The sequence below is a fragment of the Pipistrellus kuhlii genome, unplaced genomic scaffold (genome assembly GCF_014108245.1).
Source record: "Pipistrellus kuhlii isolate mPipKuh1 unplaced genomic scaffold, mPipKuh1.p scaffold_m20_p_4, whole genome shotgun sequence".
Lineage (NCBI taxonomy): Eukaryota > Metazoa > Chordata > Mammalia > Chiroptera > Vespertilionidae > Pipistrellus > Pipistrellus kuhlii.
The window spans coordinates 14,134,476-14,151,619 of record NW_023425540.1 but is presented as its reverse complement, the minus strand read 5'-3'; the positions used below and the strand labels follow the sequence as shown (position 1 = coordinate 14,151,619).

Genomic DNA, 17,144 nt, shown 5'->3' with positions numbered 1-17,144 from the left:
AACCCTAGCTCTAGCCACAGCTCTAATCTTAAACCTGACTCTGCTCTAGCCTTAACTCTAACTCTAACCCTCCGATCAGGGTTAGGGAATCCGAACTGGGGGTGCAGCTGGCCTGGATGAGGGGCCATGGGCTGTTTTCAGGCTGGCCACACCCCAGGCTTTGTCAGGAAGGACATTTGAAATGACATCTGGTTTATCTGATCTAATTAGCCTATTGCCCTTTTGTTAGTATATAATAGATACTCCATGCTTTTACCAAGGCAGTACCATGCTGTTTTGATTCATGTGGCTTAACACGAAGTCTTGAAATTGTGCAATAAAAGTTCCAACTTCATTTTCAAAAATCCTTTTGGCTATTCTACTTGCCTTTATTTTATGTGTAAGTTTAAGGTTAGGGTTAGGGCACAGGGTTAGAGATAAGATTAGGACTAGGGCTAGGGTTAGGAATAGGGCTAGGGCTACTGTTAGGGTATAAGATTAGGGTTAAGGTTAGGGCCAGGTCTTGTATTAGGGTTAGGGTTAGGGAACAAGGTCAGGGTTAGCATTAGGGCTAGGTTTAGGGTTAGAGCTAGGGCTAGGATTAGGTTTAGAATTAAGACTACAGCCAGGGCTAGCATTAGGGTTAGGGTTAGGGTTAAGGTTAGAGTTAGGGTTAGGGTTAGGGCTAGGGATAGTGTGAGGGCTAGGGAAAGGTTTAGGGTTAGGATTAGGGCTAGCATCAGAAATAGGGGCTAGTGTTAGGGTTAGGGATAGGTTTAGGTTTAGCGTTATGGATAGGGTTAGGGATAGGCATAGGGTTAGGGTTACAGATAGGTTTAGAGTTAGGGCTAGTGCTAGTGTTTATGCTATGGTTAGGGTTAGAGTTAGAGTTAAGGCTAGAGCAGAGTCAGGTTTAAGATTAGAGCTGTGGCTAGAGCTAGGGTTAGGGTTAAGTTTAGGGTTAGGGAGAGGGCAAAGTTTAGAGTTAGGTTTAGAGCTAGTGTAAAGGGTTGAGGTTAGGTTTAAGGTTAAGGTTGGGATTAGAGTCAGGGCTAGATTAAGGACATAAGATTAGGGTTAGGGTAAGGGCTAGTGCTAGCGTTAGGGTTAGGGTTAGGACAATGGCTAGGGCTAGAGTTAGGGTTGGGGTTAAGGCTAGGATTAGGGCACAAGGTTAGGGCTAGATTTAGCGTTAGGGCTATGGTTAGGGCACAAGGTTAGCATTAAGGTTAGGGCTAGGGCTAAGACTAGGATTATGATTAGCATTAGGGCTAGGGTTAGATTTAGGGTTAGGTTTAGGGCTAGTATTAGTGCACAAGGTTAGGTTTATAATTAGGGCTAGGGTTATCATTAGGACTAGTGTTAGGGTTATGGTCAAAACTAGGGCTAGGGTTATGACTAGGGCAACGACTAGGCTTAGGGTTAGGGCTACAGCTAGGGCTAGAGCTGGAACTATGTTAGGGTTAGGATCAGGGCTAGGGTTATGGTTAAGGCAATGGCTAGGCTTAGGGTTAGAGTCAGTGCTATGGCTAGGGTTAGCATTAGGGTTAGGGTTAGTGCTAGGTCTAAGGCTAGGGCTAGGGCTAGGGTTAGGGCTATGGCTAGGGTTAGGGCTAAGGCTAGGGCTGGGACTTTGGTTAGGGCTAAGGTTAGGGTTAGGGCTAGGATTAGGGTTAGGATTAATGTTAGGACTATGGTTCGATTTAGAGTTGCATTTAGTTCTAGCTTTAGGGCTCAATCCTAGGTTTAGGGTTAGGGTTATGGTTAAGGCTAGGACAAGGGCTAAGTTTAGGTTTAGGGCTATGGCCATGGCTTGGGTTAGGATTAGGATAAGGGCTAGGACCATGGTTAGGTTTAGGTTCCCAGCTAAGGCTAGGGTTAGGGTTAATTTTAAAGCTAGGGCTAGGACTATCATTTAGGGTTAGCACTAGGGTTAGGTTTATGAGTAGCACTAGGGTAGGGTTAGGGTTAGGGTTAGGGTTAGGGTTAGGGTTAGGTTTAGGGCTATGGCTAGGACTGTGGTTAGGGTTTGGACTAGTGTTAGGTTTAGGGTTAGCACTAGGTAGGGTTCAAGCTAGGGTTAGTGCTAGGTCTAGGTTTAGCGTTAGTGTTAGGGCTAGTTCTAGGGTTACTACTATGGTTAGGGTTAGAGTTAGGATTAGAACTAGGGCTAGGGTTAGAGTTAGGCCTAGAATTAGGGCTATCACTAGGATTAGTGTTATAGATAGAGATAGTTTTTTAGGGTTAAGTTTAGGGTTAGAGTTAGGGTTAGTTTTAGGGCTAGTGTAGGGTTAGGTCTAGGGCTGGGGTTAGGATTAGTGGTATGGTTAAGTCACAAGGAGTTCTTAATTTTTTAAAACTCTGATTTGTATGCAAGACTCAGTCCAATGCATGGAAATCTATTTAAGGAAGCTGAGGTCAGAAAGTGAATCTATGTACTAAAAACAGATCGTAATGTTAGGCAATCCAAGAGTTGGTAGGAAGAAGTTCACAAATTCATTTTCAATAGGCTTTTGTTTCTCCTAAGTCAATAATGGGTAGAGTAAAAGAAAAAAATTTCCATTTGATAGCAGAGTAAATGTAACGAATTGCAGAATGTATCTCTCCTTAAGTCCTTGATAACATCCATACTGGATGTCCTGCCAAATCTGAAATACTGTAAAAATATTCTTCATTCACAGAATTATAACATTTCTTTTTTGCTTTAAAAAATTATATATATTTTATTGATTTTTTACAGAGAGGGATAGAGAGTTAGAAACATCGATGAGAGAGAATCATCGATCAGCTGCCTCTTGAACAGTCCCCAATGGGGATGTGCCCTCAACCAAGGTACATGCGCTTGACAGGAATCGAACCTGGGACCTGTCAGTCTGCAGGCCGACGCTCTATCCACTGAGCCAAACTGGTTTCATCTGCTCTTAAAATTGGAAGTATGCCTTCTATATCTTTTCATTTTTATACTTACCCCATATATTTTTCTTGGAGGGTAAAAACCCAGGATAAATGAGTAAATATATGAGTATAATTATGTTCCACTATGAATTCATCCTTTGTGGATTTTACTTATCACAGGAACTTTAGAATGATCATTCCCAATGCATCCATTGTGGTTTGGAAACTAAAAAAGAATAGCATATGATTTTTTAAAGCCTGTTTATCTGTTTGAAATTTTCAAAAGTTAATATGTTAAATGACATCTTTTAACGTCATCTTATTATACACAAGTTGGAAGGATGCTTGATGGGGAGAATATAAGTAGGTTTCTGTGGTGGTTTAGAAATTAGTCATATAAAGGCAGAGATGACTCAGAAAAGTTTATTAAACTCTATGAAGGGATAAATGGATATATTCACTTCCAGAAGCCATCTTTCTAATGATGACTTTGTAAAAAAGTTTCAGAAGAAAATGAGGAAGGAGTGAAGGATGATGCAAAGATTCCTGTAGGAGTGATTGGGTTGGGTTTTGGGAAGACAATCATGCTGTGAGGTACAGTGAGTTATATAGTGGAGAGATCTTTTTTTATTTTATATCCTTAGTTACTACCATGATCCCACACGGAGCAGTTAGGAATACAGGAGGTTATGAGCACAAATGGTACAGCACTTGAAGGTCAATGAGCCTCATTCTTGGACATCACCTCTTTCCCACAGTTTGTTGTGACTCAGCCCTAGATCTGCAGGAACCACAGGCAGTAGCCCCAGAGAGCTATCAGAGGACAGGGTGACTAAGATTTGTAGCTTTTAGTCCAGAATTTTATAGCCACAGATGGACAGACCATCCCATCCTAGAGTCCTCTGCTTACTAGGCCATAGATACCCTTTGCATCATATGATAGGATATGATCTTTCTTTTTTTAAAAACTTTTTTTTCTTTATTGATTAAGGTATTACATATGTGTCCTTATCTCCCCATTACCCCCAAGCCCCACACCCCCCACCCATGCCCTCACCCACTGGTGTCTGTGTCCATGGTTGGGCTTATATGCTTGCATACAATTCCTTTGGTTGATCTCTCCTCCTTACCCCCATCCTCCCCTACCTTGATGTAATCTTTAGAAAGTTAGAAATATACCTGCCCCAACATCCCTTTCTTTCTGGTTCCTATGTACTGTATTTAATTTCTTAGCTCTTAGAGTGAAAAATGCTCCATGATGCTTTTTAATAATTTACTCCAGTTGTAAGTGATTTTTAAAATTACTTTATTGATTCTGAAATTTAGAAAAAGATTTAAAACCACAATGCATTGAATAGAACTGTAAAGTTATTTTTTTTACATACATTTTTTTTTTCCTGCAGCAAATCCAAGTAATGGGCATTATTATCCACACTTTGCAAATGAGGAAACTGTATAGAATCACCCTCTTAGTTAATAGCAGAGTGTGGTTTTGCCCTGATGGCTGTAGGAATCAGTGAGTATATTTTATACTCCATGACACACTATGCATCTAACCCCCATTTGCAGTCCAATGAATTTACTTCAAAATCGGGTAATACATATTAATATCAATGATTAATTTGCAAATTAATAGGAAAGACTGTCATCCTCAAGTACTTTGCTATTGAAAGTTGACCTTGAACATAAAAAAATACACACCACAAACTAACAAGGAAAACATGACACAAATGGCTAGAAATGTAAGGATATTGAACTGTCAAGTAATGTCAAGGTCCCCAAACTTATTGTTTGATTTCTTTAAATGAATAGACAGTTCTGATACAAACTCTGAGCTAAAGTAAAGTAGTTTTATATCTGAGTGAAGGTAGAATATATGACACAGATGATCATAATTAATTATCTTAATTAATATAAGTATTCATATGATAGAAAAGGCTTGATGTCACAAAGAAAGAGAAGATAAGGTTTTTTGGTAAGACTGAGTTATGGAATATAAACCAAGTGTCATGATGTTGATATTCTACTACATTGTGAATTTCTACATTTGGAACTGTTGTCACTCCAAATTTGGGCTAGATAAGCATAACACTATTAGTTTACTCAGTCAAATTGGCTGGCATAAAGTGGTAGAAGTAGATGCAATAAATAGTAAATCAAGAGGTCATAATGGCCTTATAAAGGTAGGAAACTCTCAAACGTGTTTGGAGGTTGCCAGCTGATAGGCTGCCCAATTCCTGGTATGGTCTAGGTTTGTTGAATATCTTATATCTATTCATCAGCATTTAAATGATGATGATGATGATGATGTGTGTGTGTGAGAGAGAGAAGATGGAGAGGGATTATAATCACAATAGTGTTTCCTAGGGACAATATTAGCAAAATAAATTCAGACTGTTGTGCCTTTTCTGAATTGAAATTATACTCATATTTTGACCTTTCACTTTCTTAATTGGTCTTTGTACTTTTCAGGCTTCTGTGATTATGAGTATTAATTCATGGCCACACATGCCTAACAATAAACTTCCTGAATATTAGTGCTCTGCTAGCTGGCTCTCACTCCCATGCTGGCTTTCAGTCTCCCTCACCGGTTCTAGCTTGATATCTGGCAGTCTAGTCAGCCCAAGGTTGTGACCATTCTTAGCAACCTGATTCCCTGAGGCATGGCAGCTTCAGCCAGACTGGGATCATCCCTAAAGACAATGTAGCTGTGTGCCTTGATTTCACTTAGAAGTTTTAGGAATTGTTTCTTCCTCCTATTGATAAAAGCACTATTATACATGGTGATGACACACCCAGGTAAGCTCACATAAGCATATTGAACCCACCATCATAAGTTGAAGAGTTTTGTTTTTTTTATAAGAAAAATGCTGCTCTCCTAAGTTTCAGTCCTTTTCTCAATTAAGTCTTACAAGGTAAAAATAAATAAACAATAATGAGGCTTTGAGTACCCAAAGGACTTGAATAAATATCTTTATCTTTTGGAGGAAAGCTCAGAATTAGGGCAAGCCACCATGGACATTCCTCCCAGGGACAGAATGCAGGGTCATTTGGAAAGTCTGTGGGACACTGACAGAGACTGGGATTGCTGCCGTTTAAAAGAATTGTGCAAGTGCGAGGACAGAAGGGTCAAAGAAAATGTGTGCTGGTTCGTGCTGTATCAACTTGGTTAGGCAAAATCATATTTTCCTTGATTCCCATTCCCTGAATAGTTTTGAGTTGAGCTTGTTTAAACATGAATTGATGTCCTCTTTGGAAGAGAGTAGTGAAGGCCCAGACATTATGCTCTGAAGGTTGTTATAACTTCAATGTCCTTGCTGTGAGCTTCCCCTTCATAGACCCACATTGGTGGCTAGACACACTTGAACTTCACAGATTAACTGGTTGATGACTTTCTTCATCATCCAAGTTCCCTCCTAAACCTTCACTTCCCAGCTTCTTTCACAGTTGTATAAAAGCAAACTCCCATAGTAAATGTAAGTACCTAATCTCCATAACTTAAACATTTTTCTACCTACCTGGCCCTGACAAACATGGGAAGTGACAAGGTGACTAGATGTCACCATCATGAGAACTAACCCCTCAGAACCTACCTAGGGAAAGCTTTTGCCTAGCACTGGGGAAAATAAGAAAATAGAAGTTGAGTTTTCTGATTGTAGTGGGGTTTTTATTCATTCATTCATTCATTCATTCATTCAACAGATATGTAGAAAGCGCTCAAAATGTATCAGGTATTCTAGGTAGTGAAGATATAATTAAGCTAAAATAGGGCCACCATACAATTGACTGTTCAAATCAGAGCCATTTGAGAAAAAGGAATTATATATAGACATATAGATATATAGACATATAGATATATAGACACAGATACCTATCTAATAAAAGAGCAATATGCAAATTGAGTGTCATACCAAGAAACAAGATGGCCAGCCCCATGTGGTCAAAGGCTGCCTTAATGTGGACACAAAATGGCTGCCACAAGATGGCCTGCAAGGGAGGGCAGTTGGGGGAAGTTAAGGGTGACCAGGCTGCCAGAGGACAGTTGGAGGGACCAGGCCTGCAATGGAGGACAGTTGGGGGGACCCAGGCCTGCAAGGGAGGGCAGTGGGGGGGGGGGGATTGGGGCAGCAGGGAAGAGCAGTTGGGGGCAATCAGGACAGCAGTGAGGGCACATAGCTCTAACTGGGACAGCATAGGAGGGCAGTTGTGGGAAGTACCAGGCCAGCAGGGAAGGGAAGTTGGGGGGGGGGGGCAGGCCTGCAGGGGAGGGCAGTTGGGGGGACCCGGCTTGTAGGGGAGGACAGTTGGGCCTGCAAGGGAGGGCAGTTGTGGGCAATCAGGCAAGCAGTGAGGGCAGTTGGGGAGATCAGGCCTTCAGGGGAGAGCAGTTGGGGGGGACCATGCCTTCAAGGGAGGGTGGTTGGGGGGGACAACACCTACAGAAGAGGACAGTTGGGAGGGCAAGGCCTGCAGGGGAGGGCAATTGGAGTGGGGCCAGGCCAGTAGGGGAGGGCAGTTGGGAGATGTGGATTGTGAGAGAGATGTCCTGGATTGTGAAGGGATGTCCGACCACCCGTTTAGGCCCAGTTTCACTGGGATCGGGCTTAAATGGGCGATAGGACATCCCTCAAGGGGTCCCAGATTGGAGAGGCTGCAGGCTAGGCTGAGGGACACCCCCTCCCCATGCACAAATTTTGTGCACTAGGCCTCTAGTAGATATATACAATAGATATAGATCAGAAACTAGGACTGTACTAGGCAAACCAGGATATGGATAAAAGAGAGCTGATTCTTGTCATCATGGTGCTGACAGATAATTTAAACATAATCTGAAATAGAAATATAAAAGGATGAGAAAGGCTAAGAGAACAAGTCCATAAAGCTGAGAGAATACACTGTAAGATAATTGACCTGCACCAGAATGTCAAGAAAGACTGCAGATTGCACTGATATTCTGAATCTTCCTTTCTCTTCCTCCTTTTTTTTTCTTCCATTCCCTTCTCTCCTCTTTTCCTTCTCTCTATCTCTCTTTGTCTCTCTGTCTGTCTCTGTCTCTTTTTCTCTCTTATGGATATTACACAAAACTGAGAGAAAAAGGGTGGGATAGGGTTGCCAAGTATGTGGCTCATTCACATGGGAAATTGAAAGTATAAAAACTAGATGTTCATGACTTGTGTGTCTAGGCTGGAAGAGGGCCCTTCTCTGAAATTTTTTTCTGGTTCAAGTAAACATGACTTGACTGGGTGATTTTTATCTTTATCTTTTTTACTTTTAGACCAGAGATTTATTCTTTTTTTTTTTTTTTTTTTTTTTTTTTGTGCCGCCGTGTCGCTCGCCGTTAAAAGGGTTGCCGGCAGAGAGCCGTAGGCCCCAATTATTCCCAAGCAACTGCTCTGGTGCTGCAGTCTGACTCCACACGCAGGCAAAGTGGGGGCTAAGAGATTTTGTTCTGAACATTAACCTCACTCTTTGTTGAACAAGTTACTCATTTTTACTCTCTTTTAGCCTTAGCATTCTTATCTGTAAAATGGTTATCATAATAACACATATCATAACATTGTTTTAGTGATAAAATAAGACAAAGAATGGGAATTCTCAGATAGTGTTTGGTACAGAATACCCTTCATAAAAAATATTATACTTGTTATTATTATGCATTAGATCTTTATTATTAATGGGTCATAAAACTCCTCAGTAAAATTATTTCAAACAGTTATTTCTCAGAGACAAATCATTGTTAAAATGCTTTCATGTTCTTTTATTAATGCTTTAGAGATCTAAAACATAGTTATTATAAAAATGTTTAGAATGTTGCAAAATGAAAATTTTCTATATTTTTACACCTTAGAGATAAATACTGCTAACACTTTGATTTATGTTCTTTCCATCTTTTGCTATGAATTTTTATATGGTTGAGTTAAAGAATATGACATATTGTATATACTGACTTTTGAAAGTTTATTTTTCCTGACTTAAAAATTAAATATGTTCATTATAAAAAATTAGAAATGCTTACAGAATTTATACTCGAATCATTGAAAATATACAGCTGTTAGTTACTATTTTGAGTATGCTTTCTTATAGCTGTTTTCTATGCTTTTAAAGCAAAATAGTTGAAATTATATTGTGCACACTAATGTTTAAGCCTTAACAGGGGGATCTTTATAAATATCATATGAGAAATTTTGTCAAGAACTATTCAGCAACATCTAATATCAGCCCTGAGTGGATTTATTTGGTTTTCCGAATTAAAAATTTCCAATGACTGCTCTCTTCAGTGAATTTTATAGAGTCCAAAAATTATTACTCATGTAACCTGCAATGAATTATATTGTGTATGCATCTCTAATTTTATGAATAAAGATAACCTTTAGTACTTTTAATTCAATGTCCCAAATATGCAAGAGTTTATCCATGGTTGGCAAGGGTAGGTACAAAATAAAACCAGTTTTTATTTCAGATGTCATTAACCATAGCTGTGGGGTGATTATATAAAACTAATTTTCTGTTACTAAATTAGTTAGAGCTGAGGGAAACACTCTAAGATCAAGTTCCACTCCTTCATTGCAGAATGGACCAATAACATAAGAGCCTTCACAATTCTAGGTTTGAGATGAATGCTGGAGAAGGGGAAACTTAGCAAATCTCTATATCCTTTACCTCTTCTCTCAGTTGTCTAAAAAGATGAGAGAAAAAGATGAGTCAGACAGACATGGTCTGGGTTACCTTGTAGAAAGCATAGTTATGCTGTGAAGTTCACACTAGAGGCCTGGTACATGAAAATTCATGCACTGGAGGAGGGGTCCCTCAGCTTGGCCTGCCTCCTCTCACAGTCTGGGAGCCATCAGGGACGGGAAGTGACTCAGCGTTCAGGGGAAGGCAACACCCGATCACACCTCTGCTGCTGCCTCTGCCGGTAGCACAAGCCTCGGCCGGCCCTGGTTACCTGAGCCTAAGGTGGCCGTGGGCTACTGGGCAGCTGCCATCTGAGGCTTCCCTGCACCTTGGGCCAGCCCTGGGCTGCTGAGGGACTAACGGGACTGGGGGACTCTGGAGGCAGGCACTACCATCTGTGGCTGTGGGCGCTGCCATCTTTGAGGGTGAGACAGTCAATTAGCATATTCCCTCCTTATTGGCTGTTGGCACTATCATCTTTGCGATGGCCTGAGGGTCATTTAGCATATTCCCTCTTTATTAGATAGGATAAGTTATATTGTGCTAAGTTATACTAATGTAGACTATCTGTTAGATTTAAATTTTGATTCATCTTTCATCAATTAAAATTGTCCAAAATGCTTCCTCCGCAGTTTCTTTGGTTGCGTCCAGAGTACATTACTTGAGTTACTTCCCCTCCTTCAAGCCTCCTTCTTACTCAGGAGTTTCCTGGGAGTTTCAATCTCCAATGAATTTAAGCATAAAGGTGCTACCACATTTCTAAAATCACATGTAGTGCCTCATTTGATATTTCCAAGTAGATGAGAAACAACGGTCCAATCTTTTGATTGGTACCATCCTTACCTTTCTGAGTCAGAAGCAGACAATACGTAACTTTCCACCAATTTTTTAGTTAATTGGAAATTCTGTCATTTTGGAAACATTTGCCCATCAGTTCTACTTTTCAGATCCACAGGAGTCATTATGAATTCATTGATTGACTGTTGGATGGATTAATCTTTAGCCAGAAAGATCAAGAAAGTGAAGAAAAATGAGGAAACTGGTGGAGGTTTTTTAGGAACTGTTAACCAGATGTCAGTCTGAATCCATCCTGTATGATAAGGAGATGAGATCCAATTCCATTTATATAAGTTAAGTCTGCCTACTAGAGCAGACATTTGATTGGATCAAAGTGGGCTTTTTATTTTTATTTTTTGAATACTTTGGATAATTGCCTCAATTCTCCATTTAGTGCATGTATTTTGCATAAATGGTATTCAAGGTAGTGAGAGATGTGAATCTAATTGGCGAGTCTGATTTTATTAGCAGGCTACTTTCATCTTGTTCTTCCTTGGAAGCAACAAGGTTTGTAAAATTATTGTAAATATAAGTCTGAACACGGAACCATCTTCACCTCTCTCTCCTCATGATTTCATAAGCAGCTGGTGTTGTCAGGGTAGTTTAAGAGAATAAACTGGTGCTTTTGGGGACATCTGTATCCAATATAGACTATCTCTGGCATGTCTGTGTCCCTTCTCTGTGTGTAACATGATGGAAAGCAGAGTTTTGGGTCCTTGCCCCATGTATTTCTCTGTATCATGAAGTGAACAGTCACTTCCTCTCCAAGTCTCATAAATGCTAGGGGTATTTTCATTTTCCATCAAGAGGATGAGATTTTCTTTCCCCTGTGATCTCAAAAGTCATTGCAGCTGGCACTTTGCAGAAAATGAAAGAAAGGTTTTAGGCCCCTGATTGTATCATCCACTCAACAGCCTCATACTTATGAAAACATAGTGGTTTCGGCACAAATTTTATTTTTAATTCACTTCATTAATTAGTCTTTAGGGACCAGGGATTATCAAACTTTAGATTGCATTGCAATAAGCCAGAGGGCCTGTGAAAAGACAGATAGATGGGTCAATGCTTGGATCTTTAGATTTTGATGGGACCTGAGAATCTGCATCCCTAACAAATTTCAAGGGAATGCTAATATTGCTGGCTTAAGGACCATGCTGAGAACCATTGCTGTAGACCATTGTTTCTCCCTTAAGGAAATGCCTGTGTTCTAAGTGGGACAAAATCAGATAAAAGTACATTAATCTATTTGTGATTCATTTCAAATAACTTCTTAGAATGTATAAGCAAAAGTATATTTAAGACTATTTTATAAGTTGACTTCTTTGAATGAAAAATCCAAAAAGAAAATGGAGAACAAACGTAGGACATGGATATTAATTTGGTCCTTATAGCCATTACCCAATCTTGTACAACTTTGGGTATCAATTATGGTTTGTTTTATATCTATTGTTTTTATTCAGAAAACCAAAGTGAAAAGCTGGGAGTTTTCTAGGCCAGTGGTCAGCAATCCATGGCTTGTGAGCCACATGCGGCTCTTTAGCCCCTTGAGTGTTCTAATACCACTTCTTCAAAATAGACTCACCCCGGGCCGAAAACCGACTTCTGTGCATGGGCCACAAAGTTTCACTGTACCTGTGTGCCTGCACGTGGTATTTTGTGGAAAAGCCACACTCAAGGGGCCAAAGAGCCGCCTGTGGCTTGTGAGTTGCGGTTTTCTGACCACTGTTCTAGGCCATTCAAGGACTGGTAAGCAGGACCCAGAAGCCCAGGCTCGCCTTTTGGTCTGACATCCACTGAGACTGTGGGTGTTCATAAGCTCTAGTCAGTTTTTGGTCATCTCTTCCACATATGGCTGTGGCCTACTGTACTTAACCTGCTCACCAAAGCTGGGGCTGCTCAAGTACCCAGAGCTGAGCTGCCCGTCAGTGTGGCTGGAGGGTCACTTCTGAGCTCACGGGTAAATGTGGCCACAGCCATCAGCAGTGGTTAGAACCTGTCGGGGTGGTCTAGACCTCGCAGTCACCACCACTTCTCTCTCTTCCATCACCACCACAGCACTGCTCTCTTCCATTCCCTTCATAGGCCAAAACACTACAGAACAGAAAAAGACTCGACATACAGTTTTTCAGGTGCCACTTCTTCCCATCCTCCACACAAGACCCTTGCGAACATGGCTGTGCATACTTAGGAGACAGCATCTTTGAATAGGAAAGTGCTATGTTAATAACATGGGAAGGAAGACCAAATTTAAAACACATTGGTAGTTTTGTAAACTAGGTCCCGAAAGATTAAGTGAACTCTGTATTTTTCAAAACTGCACCGTGCTTAGCTAATTGCTTACTCAGTAGGTGAAGAAAAACCATTTACCAAAACATACAATTAGGCATCAAAGCCCATTGTCAAGCCAAAAGCATGTTAAGATTAAACATAAGGATTTTTGAAAAAGAATATTATCTTGGTATTCAGAGATACAGGTTATATAGATCGCTTTAAAATTGAAAGAAAATTCCCACATGAGAGAGATCAGGCTATTGAGGAAAGAAAGATGAAATGACCCACCCAAGGTCATATAGTTAATAAAGCATAAGGCTGGCCTTTTTTTATCCCAAGCCAATTGGCATCTCCATGGCTCCAAGCCATCTCTGGAGGTGGCCATCTCACTTTGGCCACTGCTTCTTTGTCCCAATAAAATGATGAAGGAAGCAATGACAGGAAGAAGCCAGTCATAGGGGATGAGTGATGATGACAGTGATGGGATTTTCATAGCCACCACTCATTCTTCCTGATCCCTTCACCCAAGAAATGGTAGTTAATGAACTGTGTTTATCAGTCCTGCTGTAACAGAAAACACTGAATAAAGAGACACAACATCCATCAATATACTTCAAATGTATATATGTCTGGCACCTATGTACTTAAGTCAGCAGTTCAACATCCTACTTTCTTCTTTGGAAGGCTTGCATATCTTGTGGGAAAACATGACCATGTACATTTAGCAGGGATCAGAAGAGAATGGATCTCGACCCTCATTTATCAAAGTTAGCCAATGGCATAATAGTATGGAAATATCTGGAATCACATTCTGAAGATAATAATAGAAGCTGAGTGTCACCAGCGACACCATCTTTCTGATGTTTAAATATTTATATCCCCTTTCGGAAAAGAAAATACCACTGTAGTTAAAAGACAAAACAAAAAAATAGAAGAGGGGAAGAAAAGGAAATATCTGTGTGCCTTTTAGCTTATCTACAGAGGACAACTTTTTCCTGGTTCTGATTTTCTATCCATAAACTCTCCCCCTCTCCCCAATAGTCCTCACATTACTAGACTGTAAGAACAAAGTAGTTGCTGGAATTATTGAATCAGGATTTTAGTAGACCTGTGCTACTGCAAAATTTCTCTGGGCTTAGAAGTGCTCTTTCGTCTCTCTTTGTGGAAGCAAACATAACATGTCAATGGGATTTTAATGTGAATATTGATCTGTGATGGCCACATTTTTTTTTAATCCTCACCTGAGGATATATTTTTCTATTGGCAGAGAGAGAGAGAGAGAGAGAGAGAGAGAGAGAGAGAGAGAGAGAGAGAGAGAGAGAGAGAGAGGAAGAGTGGGGGCGTGGGGAGAACGGAGAGAAAGAGGAGAGAGAAATGTCAATCAGTTGCCTCCCCTAAACATCCTGACCAGGGATCAAACCCACAATCTAGGTGTCTAGGTATGTGTCCTGACTGGGAACTGAAACCACAACCTTTTGGTATATGTTATGATGCTCCAACCAACTGAGCCACTCAGCCAGGGGTGTGATATCCACATTTCAAGATCTCTATTCCAGACCCAGGATAATGTCTTATATCCTCCTACCAGTCTGCATGTTTAACACATGCAGGGGTTTAAAGCAATTTCATTTCTTTCTTAAAAAATATATTTTATTGATTATTTACAGAGGGGAAGGGAGAGGGAGAGAGTGTTAGAAACATGGATGAGAGAGAAATATGAGCTGCCTCCTGCACACCCCCTACTGGGGATGTGACTGCAACCAAGGTACATGCCCTTGACCTAAATTAAACCGGTGACCCTTGAGTCTGCAGGCCGATGCTCTATCCACTGAGCCAAACTGGTCAGGGCTTAAAGCAATTTCAAAAGATGAACAGAAGATGATAATTGGTAGAGTTGAGCTACAAATGGTATTGCCACCTATGGTACTTAAAAACCTAGTGAAGCCTGGCCAAGATGGTTTAGTGGTTGAGCATCGACCATGAACCAGGAGGTCACAGTTTGATTCGCAGTCAGAGCAATGCCTGTGTTGTAGGTTTGAACCACAGTGTGGGGTGTGCAGGAGGTAGCCAATCAATGATTCTCTCTCATCACTGATCTTTTGATCTCTCCGTCCCTCTTCCTTCCTCTCTGAAATCAATAAAAGTATATTAAAAACAATCGAGTGAAGAAGCACATTTGAGCTGAACAGGAAACAATCTTCTCTTTGATACCTCCTCCCCTTATTAGCATTACCTTACCCCAGAGAGTTCATAGAAGTGAGTTGTTGATCAGACTGACATGCTTTAGATACCTCCAGAAGTTCACTTGGGATGTAGTTGATACCTGTAAGTGTGGTCGGTTTCTTTTCTGTTTCCTGTGCTCAGCGTCTATATAATTTCATATCTTTAAACCAAATTGTAGCCAATTATGGTTTAACCCCACTTAAGAGAATACTGGAGGCTTTAGGTTTTATTTCTCTGTGGGAGAATATAATAGTGTATTAGTTTACTAAGGCTGCCATAACAGAGTGCACAGAGTGGGTTAATTGAATAACAGAAAAATCATTTTCTCATAGTTCTGGATGTCAGAAGTACAAGAACAAGGTGTCAATAGGTGTTTTTTTTTTATTTTTTGTGTTTGTTTGTTTTTTAATCTGAGGCATTTCTCCTTAACTTGTAGATGGCCATTTTCTCCGTGTCTTCACTGGCATTCCTTATGGTCTAAATTTTCTCTTCGGATAAGGACAGCAGTCATATTGGATTAGTGCCCACTCTAATGAAGTTATTTTAATGTAATCACTTCTGTAAAGACCCTATCACCATTTATATATAGTTACATCCTGAGTCCCTGAGGGTTAGGACTCAGAGGAAGGGCATATCTAAAATCAACTCTTGCCGAAACCAGTTTGGCTCAGTGGATAGAGCCTTGGCCTGCGGACTGAAAGGTCCCAGGTTCGATTCTGGTCAAGGGCACGTACCTTGGTTGCCAGCACATCCCCAGTAGGGGGTGTGCAAGAGGCAGCTGATCGATGATTCTCTCTCATCGATGTTTCTAACTCTCTATCACTCTCTCTTCCTCTCTGTAGAAAATCAATAAAATATATATTAAAACAAATAAAAAAATAAAATCAACTCTTGCTAGCTTCATGATTTTCAAGAAACAACTTGTATGAAAGACTGCACATTTCTCAGGATACTGGAGGGATCAGCTAAGAGTCCTTCATTTTCAGCGCCATTGGAACTGAGTGACAGCGCTTGTGTATATGGACCTGAGCTTTGGAGCTTGAGTCAAGAATTGTTTACTCTTGGCTGAAGCTGCTATGATTTACTATTATTTGGAATAAAAATCATGCCTACTGCAAAAAGATTGGAGATAGTATATAACTTTAAACATATTGAAAAACGAGAAGAAAAATTATACTAATATGAAACTTCAAAAACAAATTGATGTTATCAGTTACCTGGAAACAGCTGAAGTTTATATTTTGATGCTTAATTATTTTCTGGATTGTTTTTGAAAACAAAGGAAAGAAGAGAAATGTACTGAGAAATGTCATCCCCATAGACTGTTAAAAGAAAGCAGACAAGCTTGCCTGGAGAGTAAAATTTTCCCTGGAACTAAACCCAAGGAAAAATTTATTGCATGAGGCATTTCACAGAAACTTGAGTGAATTAAGAGTGTCAGATGTTGAACAGGGATAGTGGATCATAGACAATGTCTTCAAATATGTTTAATGTAATCAATTATTTATAATAAAGTCCTAGAGCACTGTAATGTTATAAGGGAGAACATTTGGCATAATTAATATCTTTTGGGAAATAAAATCTTCATTAAACTCCTTTCTCCTTGTGATATTTGGTGTGACTAATAGTGAGAGAAAGAAATGTTGAGATACTGAATAAGCTACATAAAGTGCATTAATGTCTTTGGATGTGCAATGGAATGTTTAGAAATGACCTGGGTTTAGGAGCTAGCAAAATTGAAATGGCTTTTCAAAAGAAAATGCAGAAATTTATCTTTTTTTTAATCCCCACCTGAAGATGTTTTTTCATTGATTTTTAGAGAGAATGGAAGAAAGAGGGAAAGACAGAAAAATTGATGTGAGAGAAACATCTATTGGTTGCCTCCTGCATGTCACCTGACCAGGGCCCTGGCTGAGAAGGAGCTTGCATCCAAGGTACATGGAATCAAACTCTTAGGTTGCAGGCTGATGCTCTATCCATGGAGCCAAACTGACTAGGAGTTTTTTGCACTTTATTTATTTCCTCCTCCTTTGTCTTCTCCTCCTGTACTTCTACCTCCTTTTCTACCTCCTTCTTCACCTCTACCTTCTCCTCCTGCACCTCTTCCACTTTCTCTCCTCTTCCATCTTTCTTCTCTTAGCACCTGAGAGATGAACCAGAAGAGTTGATCAACATGACTGAATAACAAAGAGCTGAGTGGCTATAAAAAAATGGGATTCTATGTTTTTGATATAGCCAGCCTCCAAGATGGCCTCCCAATGAAC

The 17,144-nt window shown here is 40.2% G+C and overlaps 1 non-coding gene across 1 annotated transcript; it reads right to left on the bottom strand.

The window, feature by feature from the left end:
* Positions 1-8,197: 8,197 nt before the first annotated feature.
* Positions 8,198-8,292, bottom strand: LOC118704028. Its single transcript, XR_004983258.1, has one exon. It is a non-coding gene; the product is annotated as a small nucleolar RNA SNORA76 (small nucleolar RNA).
* Between the last annotated feature and the right edge of the window lie 8,852 nt (positions 8,293-17,144).